This window comes from Somniosus microcephalus, chromosome 14 (assembly GCF_052327205.1).
Source record: "Somniosus microcephalus isolate GS21.2 chromosome 14, FLI_Smic_1.0, whole genome shotgun sequence".
Lineage (NCBI taxonomy): Eukaryota > Metazoa > Chordata > Chondrichthyes > Squaliformes > Somniosidae > Somniosus > Somniosus microcephalus.
The window spans coordinates 30,779,352-30,798,952 of record NC_141000.1 but is presented as its reverse complement, the minus strand read 5'-3'; the positions used below and the strand labels follow the sequence as shown (position 1 = coordinate 30,798,952).

At 46.8% G+C, this 19,601-nt stretch overlaps 1 long non-coding RNA gene across 1 annotated transcript; it reads right to left on the bottom strand.

Annotated features, from left to right (window-relative positions):
- Window positions 1–928: 928 nt before the first annotated feature.
- Window positions 929–16,829, bottom strand: LOC147107425 (uncharacterized). Its single transcript, XR_015080794.1, has 2 exons — window positions 15,017–16,829; window positions 929–3,746 (listed from the first exon to the last, which is right to left on the bottom strand). It is a non-coding gene; the product is annotated as an uncharacterized LOC147107425 (long non-coding RNA).
- Between the last annotated feature and the right edge of the window lie 2,772 nt (window positions 16,830–19,601).

The window sequence follows — 19,601 nt, the reverse complement described above, 5'->3', positions numbered from 1 at the left end:
GATTCTATTAAAATTAACAGGCATCAAATGGAGAGTGCCACAAATCGAGCGGTACTTTTGCTGAGTGAGACTCCTTCCCACAAACACAGTCTTACAACATTTACCTTCTCAAGAATGTATCTTTGTTAATGTATGTAGACAAAGGTGGCAGTCATGACCCCTCGGCTCAATGAACAGACATACTCACAGAATCACAGAAACCCCACAGTGCAGATAGAGGCCATTTCGGCCCATCGAGCCTGCACCGACACATATCCCACCTGATCCCCGTAACCCCTACACCAACATATATCCCACCCTATCCCCGTAACCCCACGTATTTAATCCCCCTAACACTAAGGGTCAATTTATCATAGCCAATCAACCTAACCCGCACATCTTTGGACTGTGGGAGGAAACCGGAGCACCCGGAGGAAACCCACGCAAACACGGGTAGAATGTGCAAACTCCACACAGACAGTCGCCCGAGGCCGGATTCGAACTCGGGTCCCTGGCGCTGTGAGGCAACAGTGCTAACCACTATGCCACCGTGCTGCCCACAACCAACACTGCAATTACAGAAGAGGTGCCATAGAAGAACAGCTCGTTCCAGCCAGTTGAGCTCAGCTGTCTTCTCTCTCTCCTTCCGATTTCTTGCAACCTCACATTACAATGGTCTCGCTTTTAAGCTCAGCTCAAAGGCCTTTGCATCACCTCCTCCATGCTCGGCACTCTGGGTTTTACATTAGGTATTATTAGCTCAACATATCAAAGACTGAAAAAGGCTCCACAGCACAATCTCAGATCATAACATAAACTATATTACCTATTTATATGTACAGAAAAGAATAAACATATAGATGTATCTGATGTAAGCCCCCAAAGTGCAGACTAAGTGATATACAAGGTCGATGTCACTGGCTTGATGAAAGAAAGACAGACCAACTAATTGAAGTCAAAAACGGTTTACTCAGGCCTGAGGAGAGCCTTCCAGATCACGTCTGGATCCAACTCCAACAAGCCTCTCAAAGTCCACACAATTATACAAAAATTAAGGCCCTGCCCTAGAGGCGGGGATAAGCTTATTAGCATATACAGAGTTATAGCTAAATTGTAATTATAAAACCATGACATTCCATCCTTCTAGCCGCTTACAAATCCTACATTTCTTTATCAGTTGGTCCCGTCACCTCTTGTGACCATGGGCCTCATCTTAATTACTTTACAACCATCCATTTGCCCGTGGTCAGATGGCTCAGTCTGTTTAAGTGTTTTCTTAAGATATCGTTCCTTTTAAAGCGGGCAAACCGCAGAGACTCTGTCTCACTTTTGGGTCAATTCTGCAAAGCAAAAACACTTTAGTTAATCCTCAGTATACTTTGAAGAATAGAACCCTGTTGTGCTTTACACTAAACAGACTCTTATGTGCATAGGTGTCGACTCGCTTGGCCAAACCCACACATCTCTCAATCTTTCCATGAGTTGTTCTGGCAGTTTTAATCTCTCAGCATTTGAAGCCCCTTAATCATGTTTAAAACTTAGCTGGGTTCATGCAATTTTACAGACCTCTATTGTTCAACTCAAGAGCATGAATTAACCCATTCCCTCCACCTTGTATATTGATGTTGCAAGTGAATCCTGGTTTGTCTTGCCCTGTTATCCAATTTTTAATATCTTACTTCAGTCCCCCCTTTTGACCTTTTGGACAATTGCTCCAAAACAGGTCAACATGTATTTCCACTTCCTGGTGTCTGCCAGAGCGTGCACTCCCTGGCCTTCTACCAGTTTAGGTTATACATGTGTATATATCCTATCAATTTGGAGGTGACTTCCCCCTCCACGCGGTATGGTGGTCTTTCCTTTACGGTGGGCTTTCCTTTACGGTGGGCTTTCCTTTAGGGTGGTCGTTCCTTCCGGGGTAGCCATTCCCGGGGCCCCTTAGACCCTGCATTAATGGTTTAGGCTTTCCGCTCAGGCCTGTCCCTCATTCCCACGTTGGGTGCGTGACGTGCCAATTCGAGACTGTCATCACTCACCAATCCTCATTCATCACCTTCCTTCTGCCACTCTCTTTCTGCCACCCTCCTTCTGCCACCTCCGTCTTATGGTTGGCCGGTCTGGTCCTTAATTACCATGCTCAATTAATCCCTCATAATTTCAGGGCTTCCTATCACATCTTATACCATTTGTCTTGGAGAAGCGGGGGAGTTTTCCATTCTTAACTTCGTTACCTGCCTCTCCTCAAGCTCGACTTCTTTTACTGCACCAATTTCGGCTTTACTCATTCTGGTGCAGATGCACTGGAGCAGTAAACATACACAATATATCGTAATAACAATCATGAGGAATATCATTATGCCTTGTACCACGGAGGCGCCCAATGTCCCCGACCATCCTGATCCCCAATTATCAAAATAGGAGGAAGTGGGTGAGTTTCCTCTAATGTTGTACTAATGTCTTTTTGTTGTTTCTTTAAGCCTTCTTCTATTCTATGATAGTAGTTTTAAAATTTCCTTTGTTTCCTGCCGTAATTTCTTCCAGGCTTCCTCTTCCTCTAACTTAGGAATTGCCTTGGGCCCTGGTGTGACATAAGTTTCGACCCTTTTTAGTAAGTCCCATATTATCAAATGACCAGATTTTCCTATCTGTGTAGGTATCTTTAGACCAAAACAACGGTTTGGTTGGGGAATGGGACAAGCCATATCTTGATATTCATATTTCTGTTCAATTGTGGTGATACAACATGTCCCGTTGTTCCTTGGTGCTACCCTTGTCCGGTGTATCCCTCTTGGGTGTAGCTCGAGGGCGCAATTGGTAATTTTCGTAAATCTGCACTCGGATGTGTCTCCCTCGGTGGGGGGGTGTGTGCACACCCATGTCCTTCCTTTGTGGTGGCACCCATCCATTACCACCCCCCTTAAGGTTCCAATCTTCTGGTTATTATCTTCATCCCTTTCCCAAAGTGCCTTGGTAGGGACATCATGATATTTAACCCACTTTCCCTTTGTACCTTTCCTATATTAATCACATCGTATAGGGGCTGTCCCTCTTCTGGGAATTGTGGGATGGCCAGTACAAAGCCAATCATCTTAGTCCATGGGGTCAGACAATTGCCTGCCCAGTATACTTGTCCCATTTTACGCCCCTTGCATAGGCTTTTATTTGTGTCTATCCAAGGTTCCAGATCCTCATTAGTAATCCAATCAGGGATCTGTCCATTATTTATTTGCCTCATGTTATGCTGAGCATTCGACAATTATTAAGTCGATCAATAATTGTATTGATTGTTTCTGCACGGGGGGCTCCTATCTCTTCCACCCCCAACAATTGCATTATTGTTTGTTTTCCCTGCCAGTGTCAATTGCTGGCTATTTCCAGTAGCTTGTTTTAGTAACTTCTCTATTTTTGCTCGTGGTTCTTCTACTCCTTTGTTTACTCCTTCTATGTCCAAGCTATTAACTGTTGTTAACCCGGCCGCATACCCTGCTCTGGCCATTTCCAATACTTCCCATTTTTTTTTACATCTTTGTAAGATAAATTTTCCCTGTGGACCCTCTAATTGTTTTACCCACAGGGAGGTCCATGTTTGTTTTGTATCTCAAAAGTACTCATATTAATGGCAAGCTTAGTAACTCTATGTGCCACACTAAAATACACCTCATCCTGTGTTTTCCTTATTACTAATTCCCCTCGACAATGGCAATACTTATGTTCATCCCTAGGATCAAGGCGAGGACGCTCCATCTCATTCCGGACGTCCAATGTTCCTGTAATTACAAAAAGGGGGCTGGTCGTCACCAGCCAGTTAGAATTATTCTGCTCTTATCCATTTTATCAGTTCAAAATGCTGTACATCTGGTTCATTTCTTGTTCTGTGGCTCTGTCCCCAGACATACCTGAAGATGCAAACTATGGCATATACCATTATCATCATACACAGCCCTATCATTCATAGATGTAGTAATTCCCCTTCCCATTCTTTATATCTTCTAGTATACTCCTCACTGTCAAAAAGGGCACCATCTCTGGCTTCCTCATTGTCTTTGTTATATATTTTTAACTGAGTCCAGTGTTTCCATCTTCCTTTACCCGTTCCGGACCCATCTACACAAGCGCATGTGTCACTATTCATTAATACTTCATAAGGTCCTGACCATCTGGGTGCTAGCCCTGGTTTGGTTGGTATTATTTCTGCCATCACTTTGCTACCTACTGCTGGGACCTCCTTCTGGTCGTCCCGTGTATCCTGTTCTCGATCCCGTATAATCTGTTGGTCTTTGGCCTCATGTCTCTAACTATCTGTCTAGATTTATTTTTGGGTAACAGGACAGCCTCCCAAGCAGTCTCCCGGCCGTTTGAGACAGTGCTGCAATTAGTTTATAAGATAACTTCCATTTATCAAATCCTAATTTTCCTTCTATCACTGTGGGGAAATATTAACTCAACATTAAGAAACTTAAATTTAATAATGTCCAATATCTTTAAATTCTATTCAGTAATACTGAAGTTGTTGCTTAGTGAACTCAAACAGCTGTCAGTGGAAAGGGTTAACTCCTTCGCAGGCTTTTGAAGGTGGAGCTAAACATTATTGCGTCACTTCACGCAACCCTAAAAACATCCCTGACTGAAAGACAGTTGTGGTTTCACACTTTAACTAAACATGAACATTTGGGCTTCCTTGGTCAGATTCCCTTTCTCAGCTGCCCGCTTAGCTGCCTCATCTGTCCATGCATTGCCCTGTTGGTGTTGGTCAGTAATCCTCTTGTGTGTTTTAATTTATTATTACGCACTCTTTGGGTAGGAGAGAGGTTTCTACTAATTCCTTGATTATATTCTTGTGTCTTATGGGTCCTCCTCCTCCTCCTGGTGTCATATGTAATCAGACACCACCCCAAAGGCATTCTGACTATCTATATATGTTTACACTTTTTCTTTTGGCTAACCTCAGGGTTTGTTTCACTTTACAAAAGCTGTTTCATGGTTCACCAGCTCCTGAGATGGTTTTCCCCCCTTTGATCAAATCCTGTATAAGCTGGGCCACGTCTGCATATTCTGGGATAAAGTTCCGGCAATAATTAAATAGCCCTGGTACTTGTCGCACTCCCCTTATATTCACAGGTTTGGGCATATCGTTTATAGCCCATTTTCGATCCTCTGGTATGGCTCTCTTACCCATGCTGATGTTATATCCCAGATAGGTTACCTCTGATTTCCCTACTTGAGCTTTGGCGGGGTTTACTTTGAAGCCTGCATCTCGAAGAGCTTTCAGAATTTTACACAAGGCTTTAACATGCCCTTGAGTGCTTGTGGAAGCTATCAGTAAATCGTCGATGTACTGCAACACAGTACTGCCGTCCTCCTCTAATTCTACTTCCCCTAGGGCTTTGGCCATTAAAAATTGTAGCAGGGCTTGCTACTATCGGGTATTCCTTTTGGGGTCACCTTATTTAGTTCTGTATAATCTATTGTCAGTCGAAATGATGCATCTGGTTTCCTTACTGGCCATACCGGGGAATTAGTTTCAGATATAGTTTCTCGTAAGATTCCCTGTTTGGTTAATTCCAACACTATGGCCTAGAAATTCAGTTGGTTGCGCCAGCAGTTAGCGCCTTAAGAGAAGTGAATTTCGGGCGCTATGCGTGTAGCGCCCGGGCGCAGCGCAGTTTGCGCCTCACCCCAAATTAAGTTGACCCTTAGCGCCGGCGCAAAGTTTAGCGCCCGCCCGGCTGCGCGCGCAGAAAATGACGTCACATCCTCGTGCAACGCCCTTTGCACGCCCCGATTCCAAACTTCAGTCGGACCGCCCCATTGTGCGGCTGGCGGCCAGAGCGTTTGTAAAATGGAACGCAACACAGCCGACGCGGGCCCCGGGGAGCGCAAATTAAAGGGCACGTACCCTGCAGTATAAAGGGCAGCCATTTTGCAGCAAACACTCTTGTGCAACGGATTTCTGGACACTCAAGGAGGAGAGCTAACTGGTTTCGTGCAGCAATAGCTCAGGTATTTTTGGACTCAGGCCAAAGCGCTGCAAGTGCCCTGTTGGAAATTTGACTGTTTGCCAGCATTTGATGGGGGTTGCATGGGGTGCCAACGCGGAGTTTCAGCGTCATGTGCGTAGGGCTCGCAGACGCGGGGTCAGAGGGGCAGCCCTGGCTAGAGGCAGAGGGGGCAACTGGCGTCGGCAACATAGGCCTTACCCAGTCAGGGTATACTGCCAGCAGCGCTCCTACCTCACCATGAGTGGCGCGCAATGTGTAAGAAGGCTGAGATTCTGAAAGGAGGTGGTTGCAGAGATCTGCCACCTGCTTCGCAGAGACCTGCGTCCAAAGCTCAGGTGCAGGACGTCTCTGTCGGTGGAAGTGAAGGTGATGGTGGCATTGAACTTCTATGCCACTGGCTCCTTCCAATCCGCTGTTGGGGACATAGCTAACATATCCCAGTTCGGCGTGCATCGCTGCATCCGCCAGGTGACCGATGCCCTTTTCAGAAGGAGATGCCAATTCATCTCCTTCCCCATGGCACTGGAGAGCCAGCATCAGCGTGCAGTGGGATTTGCAAGACTCGCAGCCTTCCCCTTGGTGCAGGGCGCCATTGACTGTACGCATGTGGCTTTGCGGGCACCTCTGGAGCATGGCGAGCAGTATCGCAACTGGAAGGGCTACCATTCTCTCAATGTGCAGCTGGTGTGTGACCACAAGCAGCGCATCCTGGCTGTCAATGCCTGCTTTCCAGGCAGCTGCCACGATGCCTTTATCCTGCGGCAGAGTACTGTGCATGACATGTTCAAGGCACAGCCTCCCCCAAGAGGATGGCTACTCGGGGACAAAGGCTACCCTTTGTGTACCTGGCTCATGACCCCGCTCCGCGCGCCCAGGACCGCTGCTGAAGAGGCATACAACGAGAGCCATCAAAGGAGCAGAAACATCATCGAGCAAACTATTGGGGTCCTCAAGCAACGGTTCCGCTGCCTTGATCGTTCCGGCGGATCTCTGCAGTATTCGCCGCACCGGGTCTCCCAATTTGTCGTAGTTTGCTGCATGCTACACAACCTGGCTCTCCGCAGGATTCAGGCACTGCCACCTGACGTTGGACCACCACCTCAGGAGGAGGAGCAGGAGGAGCAGGAGGAGGAGGAGGAGGAGGAGGAGTACGTTCCCAGGAGGGAGCGACAAGGTCCAAGGGCCGTCCGTCGCCAGCTTATTGAACGTAACTTCTAAGCCCCCTGTCAGGGAATGCCTTGTGGCCATGAAGCAAGATGAATGCAGCCGCTCCGCAAGCCCTCAGCCGGCGAAGGCAACAAAGACTAACAAGAACAACCATGGACACTGTCTGAATAAAGATAAATTTATATTTGACAAAAATGAAACCCCTTCCCACATGAATCCCAAAAACAATCAACGGCCCCCACAAAAAGTGCAACAAACGACTCACTCCCACAACCTGGGGAGGAGTAACTCCACATTTGAACAAACCAGGCCTCAACCTCGGCCTTAACGCAAAAAACATACCCATAAACAAAACAACCATGGGCAAAATAAAGATGTCCACCACCATATAAAATGAAAGCTGGCCACACCCTCTACTTAGTGACCCGCGAGGGCGAGACCTTGTCCAGCCTTTTGGCGCCCCTGCCCGGCCTGCTGCTCCTCCGCAAGCTCTGCCCAGTGGCTGCTGCGAGGCTGGGGGAAGGCGCCTGAGGGTCAGATGTCCTTCCGCCAGATGGCCTTGGGGGGCGGCCTACATGGGCTTTGGGCCTCGAGGGGCCGGCTGTTGATTGGCGCACATGTGCATGCCCACCATCAGCTCCAGCCGCTTGCCGTTGATGCTCCACTGGGGGAGTGGCGGCGACGGATGGTGCAATGTGGGCAAGCTGGCGTATTGGAGGCGCTGGCTGGTGATGTCGCACGCTGGCACTCGCCCGGGCACGCACTGCACGATCCGCACCAATCAGCCGAAGGGCGGATCGCTGTGCTGCTGCAGCGCAGCGGGTGTCCTGGCGATGCCTGGCTGAGGCAACGCGTGTGGCAGCAGTGAGTGCCCCTGTTGCCCTGGTCTGCGCCCGCATCACATCCGCCACTGACGTGACGGCATCAGCCAGCGACTCCATCGCCGGAGGCATCCGTTCCACTACCTCCATCATCATCCGGCCACTCTCGGCATTTGATGCCCCAAACTCCCGCACACTGGTCGCCAGCGACTCGATGGCCTCAGGCATCCGTCCCACCACCTGCATGAGCTCTGTGTGGCGGCGGTCCGAATCCTCGGCCATTTTGTCCAGCTGGCGCGCCTCCTCCGAGGTGAAGGTGGCCGGACTGGAGGCGGGACTCTCCCGCTGGGGAGCAGGGGTCCGAGCTAGGCGACCCTTGGCACGTTGCTGGCGCCGAATGTCCGCAGCAACTGCACTCCCCTCCGATCCTTCCCCCCTCTGGGGGGGAAGGCCGCGGCCCACCCGCAGCCCTCCTGGGTGGCTGGACGCCACTGGTCCCAGCAGCTGCACTCCCCTCCGAAAGTTGCTCCAGGCTCTCGTCCAGGGAAGACGTGTCCAACACTTCGCCCTCTGCTGCGGGACCTGAGTCCTCCCCTGATGGTCCGGGTTGCTCTTCCTCCTCCTCCTCCTCCTCCTGTTCGGAGGGGCTGTCACTGGCAGCTTCAGGGAGCTCTTTGTCACCAGCTGAAAGCAGGAAGGCACAAGGGTAGCTTCAGAGTGAGGAGAGGGCATCAGCGAGGGAGTCATGACTGGTGGCATTCAGCGCATTGGTGGCACAGTGGCAAAGGAGGTAGCTCGGATGCGCAAGTGCGACGAGAGAGGGCCAAAAGGCGAGGTCCTTACCATTGCCGGGCAGCGGAGGGTCGGCTTCTCCGCACGCTCTGGGCACAATCACGCGGCCTCCCATGAGGCCACTCACGCGCTCCTCCAGGGGAGTGAGCTTCTGGAACTTGGCGCGGCCTCCCCCGGTGATGTCGCGGCGCTTGCAATTATTCGCAAGTTTAGCCTGCAAGAGAAAGGACGGGCTCTAAGTACGGTGTGTAGCCGTGTCGTAGTGTGCACTGCCTCCCATGGTGGAATAGCTTGGCCAGAGTGTAGCCCTGATCTAGTGTGCACTGCCTCTCATGGTGGAATAGCTTGGCCAGTGTGTAAAGTGCAGAATGTGCAATTGATGCTCATGACTGTCCCAAAGCTGCTGGCTGAGGGCTGCCCCTTAGGCCTTTCAGGTCCCTTTGCCCATCATGTCAGGTGTACATGCAAGAATGAGGAGGAGAGTGGAAAGGGTACTCACCCTGACAATCCTGGTCAGGTCATTGTATTTCTTCCGACATTGCACCTTGTCCCTGGGGGCATCGCCGTAGGACGACACCCTGGTGGCGATCTCCCTCCAGGCTTTGGTGTAGACGCGGTGGGTGGGATTCCTGCCAGTGTCTGGGAACAAGATCCTGCGCCTCTTCTCCAATGCTGTCAGCATGATATCCAGGTCACGCTCTGAGAAGCGCAGGGCACGCTCACGGGCCTTCTCATGCGTTGCCATGGCTCCTTGGGCTCAGCAGCAGTGTTGAGGCCTAGTTTGAAAGCTGCAGTGTGCAGGGCGTGGCAGCAGACCAAATCGTCCCTTCCCCCTTTAAGAGCTGGCCGGCGCCATGGGGTCTGCTGTCAATCAAAAAATGACCGCACCCGCGCTGCGCCCCGCCTCGGCGCTATCCCTCTGCACCGCCGGCTTAGCGCCTAAAGATAGTCGTGTAACGCCTCTTTTAGCGCTCCAGCAACCTCTTAGGGCGAAGCAACTGAATTTCGGCGAAGGGGGCGCAACTTTGGGGCGGGCGCTAAAGTCGGGCGGGCGCTAACGTTAGCGCCCCAAAACTGGCAAAACTGAATTTCTAGGCCTATGTCCCGTACTGCTGCTTTGGCTTCCTCCTTTAAAGGATATTGTTTATGCGGGCGATGCTTTGGTCCTGGTATTTTCACCGGGCGGGGGGGGGGTTTGGACTAAACCACAATCTTGTTTATGTGTTTCCCCCACACCAATATACTCTTTGCATGGGATTGCCCACGGTCCCTTCTTATCCCATTCTGGGTCTATAACTTTAATTGCCCCTACCCGATCTGATTTGTTTCCCGGGGCTGCCTGTTTGTTTCACTTATAATCTGGTGGCCAGTACACTTCATTCGCTTTAGGGTCAACTAAAGCTCCTACTTCTCGCAGTATGTCTATCCCTAGGATTGTTCCTTCGGTGTTCTCGCATACCCACAACTGTGTAGGTCTTATTATACATCCAATTTCTAGTAAGACTGTTTCACTCTTATAAGCCCTGATTCTTCGTCCACCGATTCCTGCTATACTAACTGAAAGTTTCATTCGGGGCAAGGGTAAGTCTGTCAATGAGATTGTGGCTCCTGTGTCTATTAACATTTTGCACTGTCGGCCCCCTACCAATGCGTCAACAAACATCCTTGGATCCTCCTCCCCTCTCTGGTGCTGTCCCTTCCTGCTGCCATCCCTAGCTGTTTGCAAGTAATCAAAGCACGCAGCCAGTGCTAATGCCCCTCCCATCTGTTTTTATGCATTTGTCTCTTCCCTTGTGTTATTAGGTGTCCTAGGTAGATTACTTCATTCTTCCCTACCTGTACCTTTCTAAGGTTTAACTCTAGTCCCACATTCTATAGGGCTCCCAGTACGATAGTCAATTAAATATTGTAGAGGGACCTGCCATGATTGGATATTCTTGCGGAAATTCTTGTGGAAATAGAGGTTAATAATTATGATCTAATTGGGATTACGGAAACATGGTTGCAGGGTGAGCAGGGCTGGGAGCTTAACATACAGGGGTATTCAGTATTTAGGAAGGATCGACAAAAAAGAAAGGGAGGAGGGGTAGCATTGCTAGTAAAAGAGGGGATAAATGCAATTGAAAGGAAGGATATTAACTCAGTTAATACAGAATCTATATGGGTGGAGCTAAGAAATAGCGAGGGGCGAAAAACATTAATAGGAGTGGTATATAGGCCTCCAAATAGTAAAATAGAGGTTAGGGAGGGCATCACGAGGGAAATTAGAGAAGCGTGCAATAAGAGCACAGCTGTCATCATAGGTGACTTTAACTTACATATAGATTGGACTAGCCTAATCAGTAAAAATAATGAGGAGGAGGAATTCCTTGAGTGTTTAAGGGATGGTTATCTGGATCAATATGTCGAGGAACCAACTCGGGAACAGGCTATATTGGACTGGGTACTGTGCAATGAGAAGGGACTAATCAGTAATCTTGTTGTACGGGGACCCTTGGGTCAGAGCGATCATAACATGATCGATTTCTCACTCGAAATGGAGAGCGAAGAAATTGACTCAGAGACTAAGGTCCTGAATTTAAACAAGGGGAATTATGATGCCATGAGACGGGAACTGAGTAGGTCTGATTGGACAACGTTCCTGAGAGGACTGGAGGTAGATAAACAATGGCAAACATTTAAAGATAGAATGACAAAATTGCAAAAATTGTTTATACCAATCTGGCATAAAAGGAAATCTAAAAAGGTGACTCAACCGTGGATAACAGGGGAAATTAGAGACAGCATAAAATCCAAAGATAGGGCGTATAAAATAGCCAAAAAAAGCGCCAGAGCGGAAGATTGGGAACAGTTTAAGATAGAGCAAAGGAGGGCAAAGGGCATGATCAAGAGGGGCAAAATAGCTTACGAAAACAAGCTGGCGGAAAATATAAAAACTAACTCCAAAAGCTTTTATAAATATATCAAAAGGAAAAGACTGGTGAAAACCAAAGTTGGTCCATTGCAGTCAGATACGGGGGAATATATAATGGGAAATAAGGAAATGGCAGATCAACTAAATGCATACTTTGGGTCAGTCTTTACGAAGGAAGACACAAAAAACCTCCCTGGGATATCGGGAAAAATAGGGACATTGGCAAAGGAGGAACTGACGCAAATCAATATCTCTAAGGATATGGTGTTAAGGAAGCTAAAGGGATTGAAGGTGGACAAATCCCCAGGGCCTGATAACATGCATCCTAGGGTACTGAAGGAGGTGGCCCTAGAGATAGCGGATGCACTAAGGATGATTTTTCAGAATTCATTAGACTCGGGAACAGTGCCGATGGATTGGAGGGTAGCTAACGTTACCCCACTATTCAAAAAGGGGGGTAGGGAAAAAGCAGGTAATTACAGACCTGTAAGCCTTACATCAGTTGTGGGCAAAATGCTGGAGTCCATCATTAAGGATGAAATAGCGGAGCACTTAGCAAATGGGGACAGGATAGGACAGAGTCAACATGGATTTACAAAGGGTAAATCGTGCTTGACTAATCTATTGGAATTTTTTGAGGGAGTAACTGGTAGAATAGATGGGGGAGAGCCAGTAGATGTGGTGTACCTGGACTTCCAAAAGGCCTTCGATAAGGTCCCACATAAAAGATTAGCATGGAAAATTGAGGCTCATGGGATAAAGGGGAAAGTTTTGGCGTGGATAGGGAACTGGCTGTCAGATAGAAAACAGAGAGTTGGAATAAACGGCTCATTTTCTGAATGGCAGGCAGTAACAAGTGGGGTACCACAGGGATCTGTCCTGGGCCCCCAGCTGTTCACAATTTACATTAATGACCTGGATCAGGGAGTCGGATGCAGCATTTCCAAATTTGCAGACGACACTAAACTAGGAGGTGGGGTGGGCTCAGAGGAAGAGACCAGGAAGCTCCAGAGCGATTTGGACAGACTGGGCGATTGGGCGGATAAATGGCAGATGCACTATAATGTGGACAAGTGCGAAGTTATCCACCTTGGGTGCAGGAACGGGAGGGCAAATTATTATTTAAATGGCAATAGATTGGGAGAGGGGGAAGTACAGAGAGACCTGGGTGTTCTTGTACACCAGTCACTGAAGGCGAGCATGCAGGTGCAACAGGCGGTCAAGAAGGCAAACGGTATGCTGGCCTTCATAGCAAAAGGGTTAGAATACAGGAACAGGGATACCTTGCTGCAGCTGTACAGGGCACTGGTGAGACCACACCTCGAGTACTGTGTACAGTTTTGGTCGCCTCATCTGAGGAAGGATGTTCTTGCCATGGAGGGGGTGCAGCGGCGATTCACCAGGCTGATACCAGGAATGGCGGGAATGACCTATGAGGAGAGACTATGTAGTTTAGGGATGTACACACTGGAGTTTAGAAGATTGAGAGGGGACCTCATAGAAGTGTATAAAATTCTGACAGGTCTAGACAGACTGGATGCAGAAGGAATGTTTCCCTTGGCGGGTGAGAACAGAACTAGAGGACATAATTTAAGGATAAGGGCTAAACCATTTAGGACAGAGATGAGGGGGAATTTCTTCACTCAGAGAGTGGTGAACCTGTGGAACTCATTGCCACAGAGGGCAGTGTACGCCAGCTCATTAAATATATTTAAGAGGGAATTAGATATATTTCTACGGGCAAAAGGGGTTAAGGGTTACGGAGAGAAGGCGGGGACGGGATACTGAATTAAAGGATCAGCCATGATCTCATTAAATGGCGGAGCAGGCACGAAGGGCCGAATGGCCTACTCCTGCTCCTATCTTCTATGTATCTATGTATCTATGTATCTTAATCAATTCGGACTACACCAATTTACACCAACCAGAATTTCACTGTGGCCACAATGAAAGTCTGGTTTTAACAAGTTAATTTACCTCATAACTCCAAGGTTAGATCTTAGGCTGAAACTTAATCTTTTGTTAAACAAACTTTTTGTTGCTCTTCTCAGTTTTTACACTCCAGCTTAACTTAAATTGTAATAGGTTTTTCATTCTGAGGGCACAATCTTATTCACACATTCTTAAACTTCCCAAAATCCAAGACAAGACAGAAGGGTTAAATGCTTTTTCTTTAACACAGAGAAGTGGGTGGAGCTACAACACACACAGCAGACATTTCTTTTTTCTAAAGGACAGATTTTCAGACAAAAGAATATTGTAACCTCCTAAACATTCCTAGTCAGGAAAACATTCACACTTTAACACACAATTTTATACAGCCTGAAATTCCAGCATATGTCTAAGGTTCCTTTCACTCAGCAAATCTCATGTTTTACTTGTCTTGGTACAGATGCTAATAACTTCCATGTTGGTAAAGCTTTAAGTTTATCTTTTTCTTCCTTTTTAAATCAGTGACGCAACAGCTTTCCCTAGTTTCCAAATCCCTGTTTGTTTTTTTTCCCTTGCTGGGGTTTCAAATTGGTTTGCCTGCAAATTAGATCTTTTTTCCTTCTTTATCTCTCCCTTCTGTTTCGATTCCTTACATTGTCTGTAACAAGCTCAGATTGCCAGTGCCTCTTTATCTTTAGCTCCTCCCCCCACTAAGCCTTTTGGCTCTCTGCACTGTTTGTTTAAAAAAAAAATTCTGCCAGGAGTCGGGTTATAGAATCCAGGTCCCCCAAGGATTCTTCTTCCACCCTCTTAGTCATAACTAACTGCTACGGTGTTGGTGAATTAGGTTTATACCCTACGTTGCTCGCCCCTATAGCGTTACTCTGATTAATTGCTCACTTCCTGTCAATCACTCCATTTCGTTAAACACACACCAACCCTTTAGTCCCGAGGTTTTGAGTTTTAACCTCTTTGTGACTGTAGGGGTTTTATTTCATTCACTCACTACGGTGCACCCATTCATTCATTTGTTGAGGTTTCGCCGCCTCTCGGCTAAAAGGATTTCCTGCCTCCCGGGGTAGGGGTCTTTCCGCCCCTCTCGGTTTGCCACCACTCGGCTTAGGGAACACCCTGCCCCTATCTGCGGTTTTGCCGCCTCACGGCTTTAGGGAACGCCCTGCCCCTAACTGAGGTTTCGCCGCCTCACGGCTTTAGGGAACGCCCTGCCCCTAACTGAGCTTTTGCCACCTCACGGCTTTAGGGAACGCCCTGCCCATAACTGCAGTTTACTTTTTAACTGCCTTCAATTAAAGGTGTCTTTCTTTTTATGTTCTTTTATACGTCGATTCTGACTTAATGTCTCACCAGCGATTAACCTCTAATTTTACAGGTAGTAATTAAAACATACTCACCCATCTTAGGTTATCATTGTCCGAGAGTCTTGTTCAGATCGCGCATCCCATCCTCATCACCAATTGATGTAAGCCCCCAAAGTGCAGTCCAAGTGATATACAAGGTCGATGTCACTGGCTTGTTGAAAGAAAGACAGACCAACTAATTGAAGTCAAAAACGGTTTACTCAGGCCTGAGGAGAGCCTTCCAGATCACGTCTGGATCCAACTCCAACAAGCCTCTCAAAGTCCACACAGTTATACAAAAATTAAGGCCCTGCCCTAGAGGCGGGGATAAGCTTATTAGCATATACAGAGTTATAGCTAAATTGTAATTATAAAACCATGACATTCCATCCTTCCAGCCGCTTACAAATCCTACATTTTGTTATCAGTTGGTCCCGTCACCTCTTGTGACCATGGGCCTCATCTTAATTACTTTACAACCATCCATTTGCCCGTGGTCAGATGGCTCAGTCTGTTTAAGTGTTTTCTTAAGATATCGTTCCTTTTAAAGCGGGCAAACCGCAGAGACTCTGTCTCACTTTTGGGTCAATTCTGCAAAGCAAAAACACTTTAGTTAATCCTCAGTATACTTTGAAGAATAGAACCCTGTTGTGCTTTACATTAAACAGACTCTTAAGTGCATAGGTGTTGACTCGCTTGGCCAAACCCACACATCTCTCAATCTTTCCACGAGTTGTTCTGGCAGTTTTAATCTCTCAGCATTTGAAGCCCCTTAACCATGTTTAAAACTTAGCTGGGTTCATGCAATTTTACAGACCTCTATTGTTCAACTCAAGAGCATGAATTAACCCATTCCCTCCACCTTGTATATTGATGTTGCAAGTGAATCCTGGTTTGTCTTGCCCTGTTATCCAATTTTTAATATCTTACTTCATATCCATGAGAAGATAAGAACTATCCAGGGCCATTTATTATGGCGACAGTTACAGCCTTACAGAATTGTTGACATACTACAGATATTGCCCGTCAACTACATTTGCAAAAACATAGACATAGAAACATAGAAGATAGGAGCAGGAGTAGGCCATTCAGCCCCTCGAGCCTGCTCCGCCATTCAATAGCTGATCATCCAATTTCAATACTCTGTCCCGGCTTTCTCCCCATATCCCTTTAGCCTTAAGAAATATATCCAACTCCTTCTTGAATATAGTTAATGAATTGGCCTCCACTGCCTTCTGTGGTAGAGAATTCCACAGGTTCACCACTCTCTGGGTGAAGAAATTCCTCATCTCTGTCCTAAATGGCTTACTCCTTATCCTTCAACTGTGACCCCTGGTTCTGGACTCCCCGGCCATCCGGAACATCCTTCCTGCATCTAGTCTGTCCATTCCTGTTAGAATTTTATAAGTTTCAATGAGATCTCCTCTCATTCTTCTAAACTCCAGCGAGTATACGCCCAATCGACCCAATCTCTCCTCATACGTCATTCCTGCCATCCCAGGTATCAGTCTGGTAAATCTTCACTGCACTCTCTCCATGGCAAGAACATCCTTCCTCAGATAAGGCGACCAAAACTGCACACAATACTCAAGGTGTGGTCTCACCAAGGCTCTGTACAACTGCAGCAAGACATCCTTGTTCTTGTACTCGAACCCTCTCGCTATGAAGGCCAACATACCATTTGCCTTCTTAACCGCCTGCTGCACCTGCATGCTTACCTTCAGCGACTGGTGCACAAGGACACCCAGGTCTCATTGCACTTCCCCTTCTCCCAATCTATTGCCATTCAGATAATAATCTGCCTTCCTGTTTTTGCCACCAAAGTGGATAACCTCGCATTTATCCACATTATACTGCATCTGCCATGCTTCTGCCCAATCACCCAACCTGTCCAAATCATACTGGAGTTTCTCGGCATCCTCCTCACAGCACACACGCCCACCCAGCTTTGTGTCATCTGCAAACTTGGAGATATTACATCTAGTTCCCTCGTCTAGATCATTAATATATATTGTGAATAGCTGGGGTCCTAGGACCGATCCCTGCGGTACCCCACTAGTCACTGCCTTCCACTCGGAAAAAGAGCCATTTATTCCAACTCTTTGCTTTCTGTCTGCCAACCAGTTCTCTATTCAAGTCAATACCTTGCCCCCAATCCCATGTGCCTTAACTTTACACACTAATCTCTTATGCGGGACCTTATCGAAAGCCTTCTGAAAGTCCAAATACACCACATTCACTGGTTCTCCCTTATCTATTCTACCAGTTACATCCTCAAAAAATTCCAGTAGATTAGTCAAACACGATTTACCTTTTGTAAATCCATGTTGACTTTGTCCGATCCTGTTTTTGGTTCGTTTTTAACTATAGATTTTATAAAATGGAAACTGATAGAATAGATTATTTTACTATTTCTTGATCTTGATCTCTAACAACTTCACTGTCTTTGTAGATATTATCAGATTTGTTTGAATTTTTTCCACAATACAAGAGCCTGATCGATAATACTATGACAGACATAAAAGATAGAAAAAAAGAAAAAAATGTGCATTTATATAGCACCTTTCACAACCTCAGGACGTTCCAAAATGCATTGCAACCAATGAAGTACTTTTTTCGCATAGTCACTGTTGTAAATTAGCAAACATTACATATGATATAATCAGTGACCATTACTGTGACACAAAGTTAGAGCATTAAAAGTGTCAGAAGCCAACAATCCATAGAGAGAGGTATATTGAACTATTCACACAGATGATTAGATCTAGTTCACACCACATTTCTCTATAAATTATTTGTGCCTATGTTTCTGGAGTATAAGCTATTGAAGTGAGAGGAACTGCAAGAGGATCTCAGGGTTCCTGTAGCTCATGAAGATTTTGTACTTGTTTCTCTACCATCCTGCACCAAGCCTCACTCACCACTAATCCTATGCTCGCTGACCTACATTGGCTCCCGGTCCAACAGTGCCTCCAAATTAAAATTCTCATCCTTATGTTTAGATCCCTTTATGACATCACCTCTCCCTATCTTGTAACCTCCTCCAGCCTTACAAACCTCTCAGATCTCTGCATTCCTCCAATACTGGACTCTTGTGCATCCCCCACTTCAATCACCGCACCGTTGGTGGCTGTACATTCAGCTGCCTAGGCCCCACATTCTGTAATTCCCTCCTTCAACCCATCCTTCTATCCACTTCTTTCTTCTCCTTTAAGTTCACCCTTAAAACTCATCCTAAAAATACAGCCAATTGATTGGAATCCCATTCACCACCTTAAACATCCATTCCCTCCACCACCGGCGTACCGTGGCTGCAGTGTGTATCGTCTACAAGATGCACTGCAGCAACTCGCCAAGGCTTCTTCGGCAGCACCTCCCAAACCTGCAACCTCTACCACCTAGAAGGACAAGGGCAGCAGGCGCATGGGAACACCACCACCTCCAAGTTCCCCTCCAAGCCACACACCATCCTGATTTGGAAATATATTGCTGTTCCTTCATTGTCGCTGGGTCAAAATCCTGGAACTCCCTCCCTAACAGCACTGTGGGAGTACCTTCACTACACGGACTACAGCGGTTCAAGAAGGCGGCTCACCACCACCTTCTCAAGGGCAGTTAGGGATGGGCAGTGAATGCCAGCAACGCCCACATCCATGAATTAATGAAAAAAATTTAAAATCTCTTCGGCCAAGCTTTTGGTCACCTCCCCTATTATCTCTTTCTTTGGCTTGGCATCTATTTTGATTCTTCCTCTGTGAAGTGCCTTGTGGCGCTTTTTTACATTAAAGGTATAATATAAATGCAAGTTGTTGATGATGATTTATTAGCATGTTATTTCTGTTGCTGTACACTAATTAAAACAACACATTCTGCAATGATTGTGCTGTTTATCTTTGGCTACTCTCTGCCTTTCTCAAGCTGTCTCCTGAAGCAGGTCAATATTTGCAAGGCGCCCCTCACACAGGAAAGTCTGAAAAGCATTGTTGCAGTGTAAAATAAAATTTAATTTACAAAATGAGAATTTGTTCGATCCGCCTCCAGGCTATCGGGTCACAAAGTGCAGTGAATTGCACTTATTAAAGCCTAACTCTCAAGTAAAGAGTCAGACTAGCCTTCTGTAATTCCATTTCACTAGAGCTGGATATAGGAGACATGCATTACCAATGTTGTACCAGAAACCTTTTGCTAAAGCCAGCAAAGAAACTTAGCATTCAGAGACATGTCTATGGCCAATTGAAAGCAAACCTTTCCATACAGGGCACTATCAATTTATTAATCGAGCTACTTAATCAGATATCTAGCTCTCAGAAAGACAGTCAGCTGCAAGGAGGTGAATAAAATCATAAAGGGTTCATTGACCCTTTTTTACAGACATTATGGCTGATTTTCTACAGTGGTTGCAGAACAGGTAGGGACAGAGTGGAGTGCAATTTGTGTCAGCTTTAAGAGAAGACCACCTAACCAGGATCAGGCCTATTGAGATATTTCTAGTGAGCTCCTGGCCCAGATAGGGTTTGGTGCTGAGAGCTCACCAAAGCGGGGAGGGTGACACATTGCATGTCAGTAGCCTTAAATGGCTATCTTTAAAATCAAAACAAGATGACGCAGCGTAGCAACTGAACCTTTTGTTTGGTGGCTG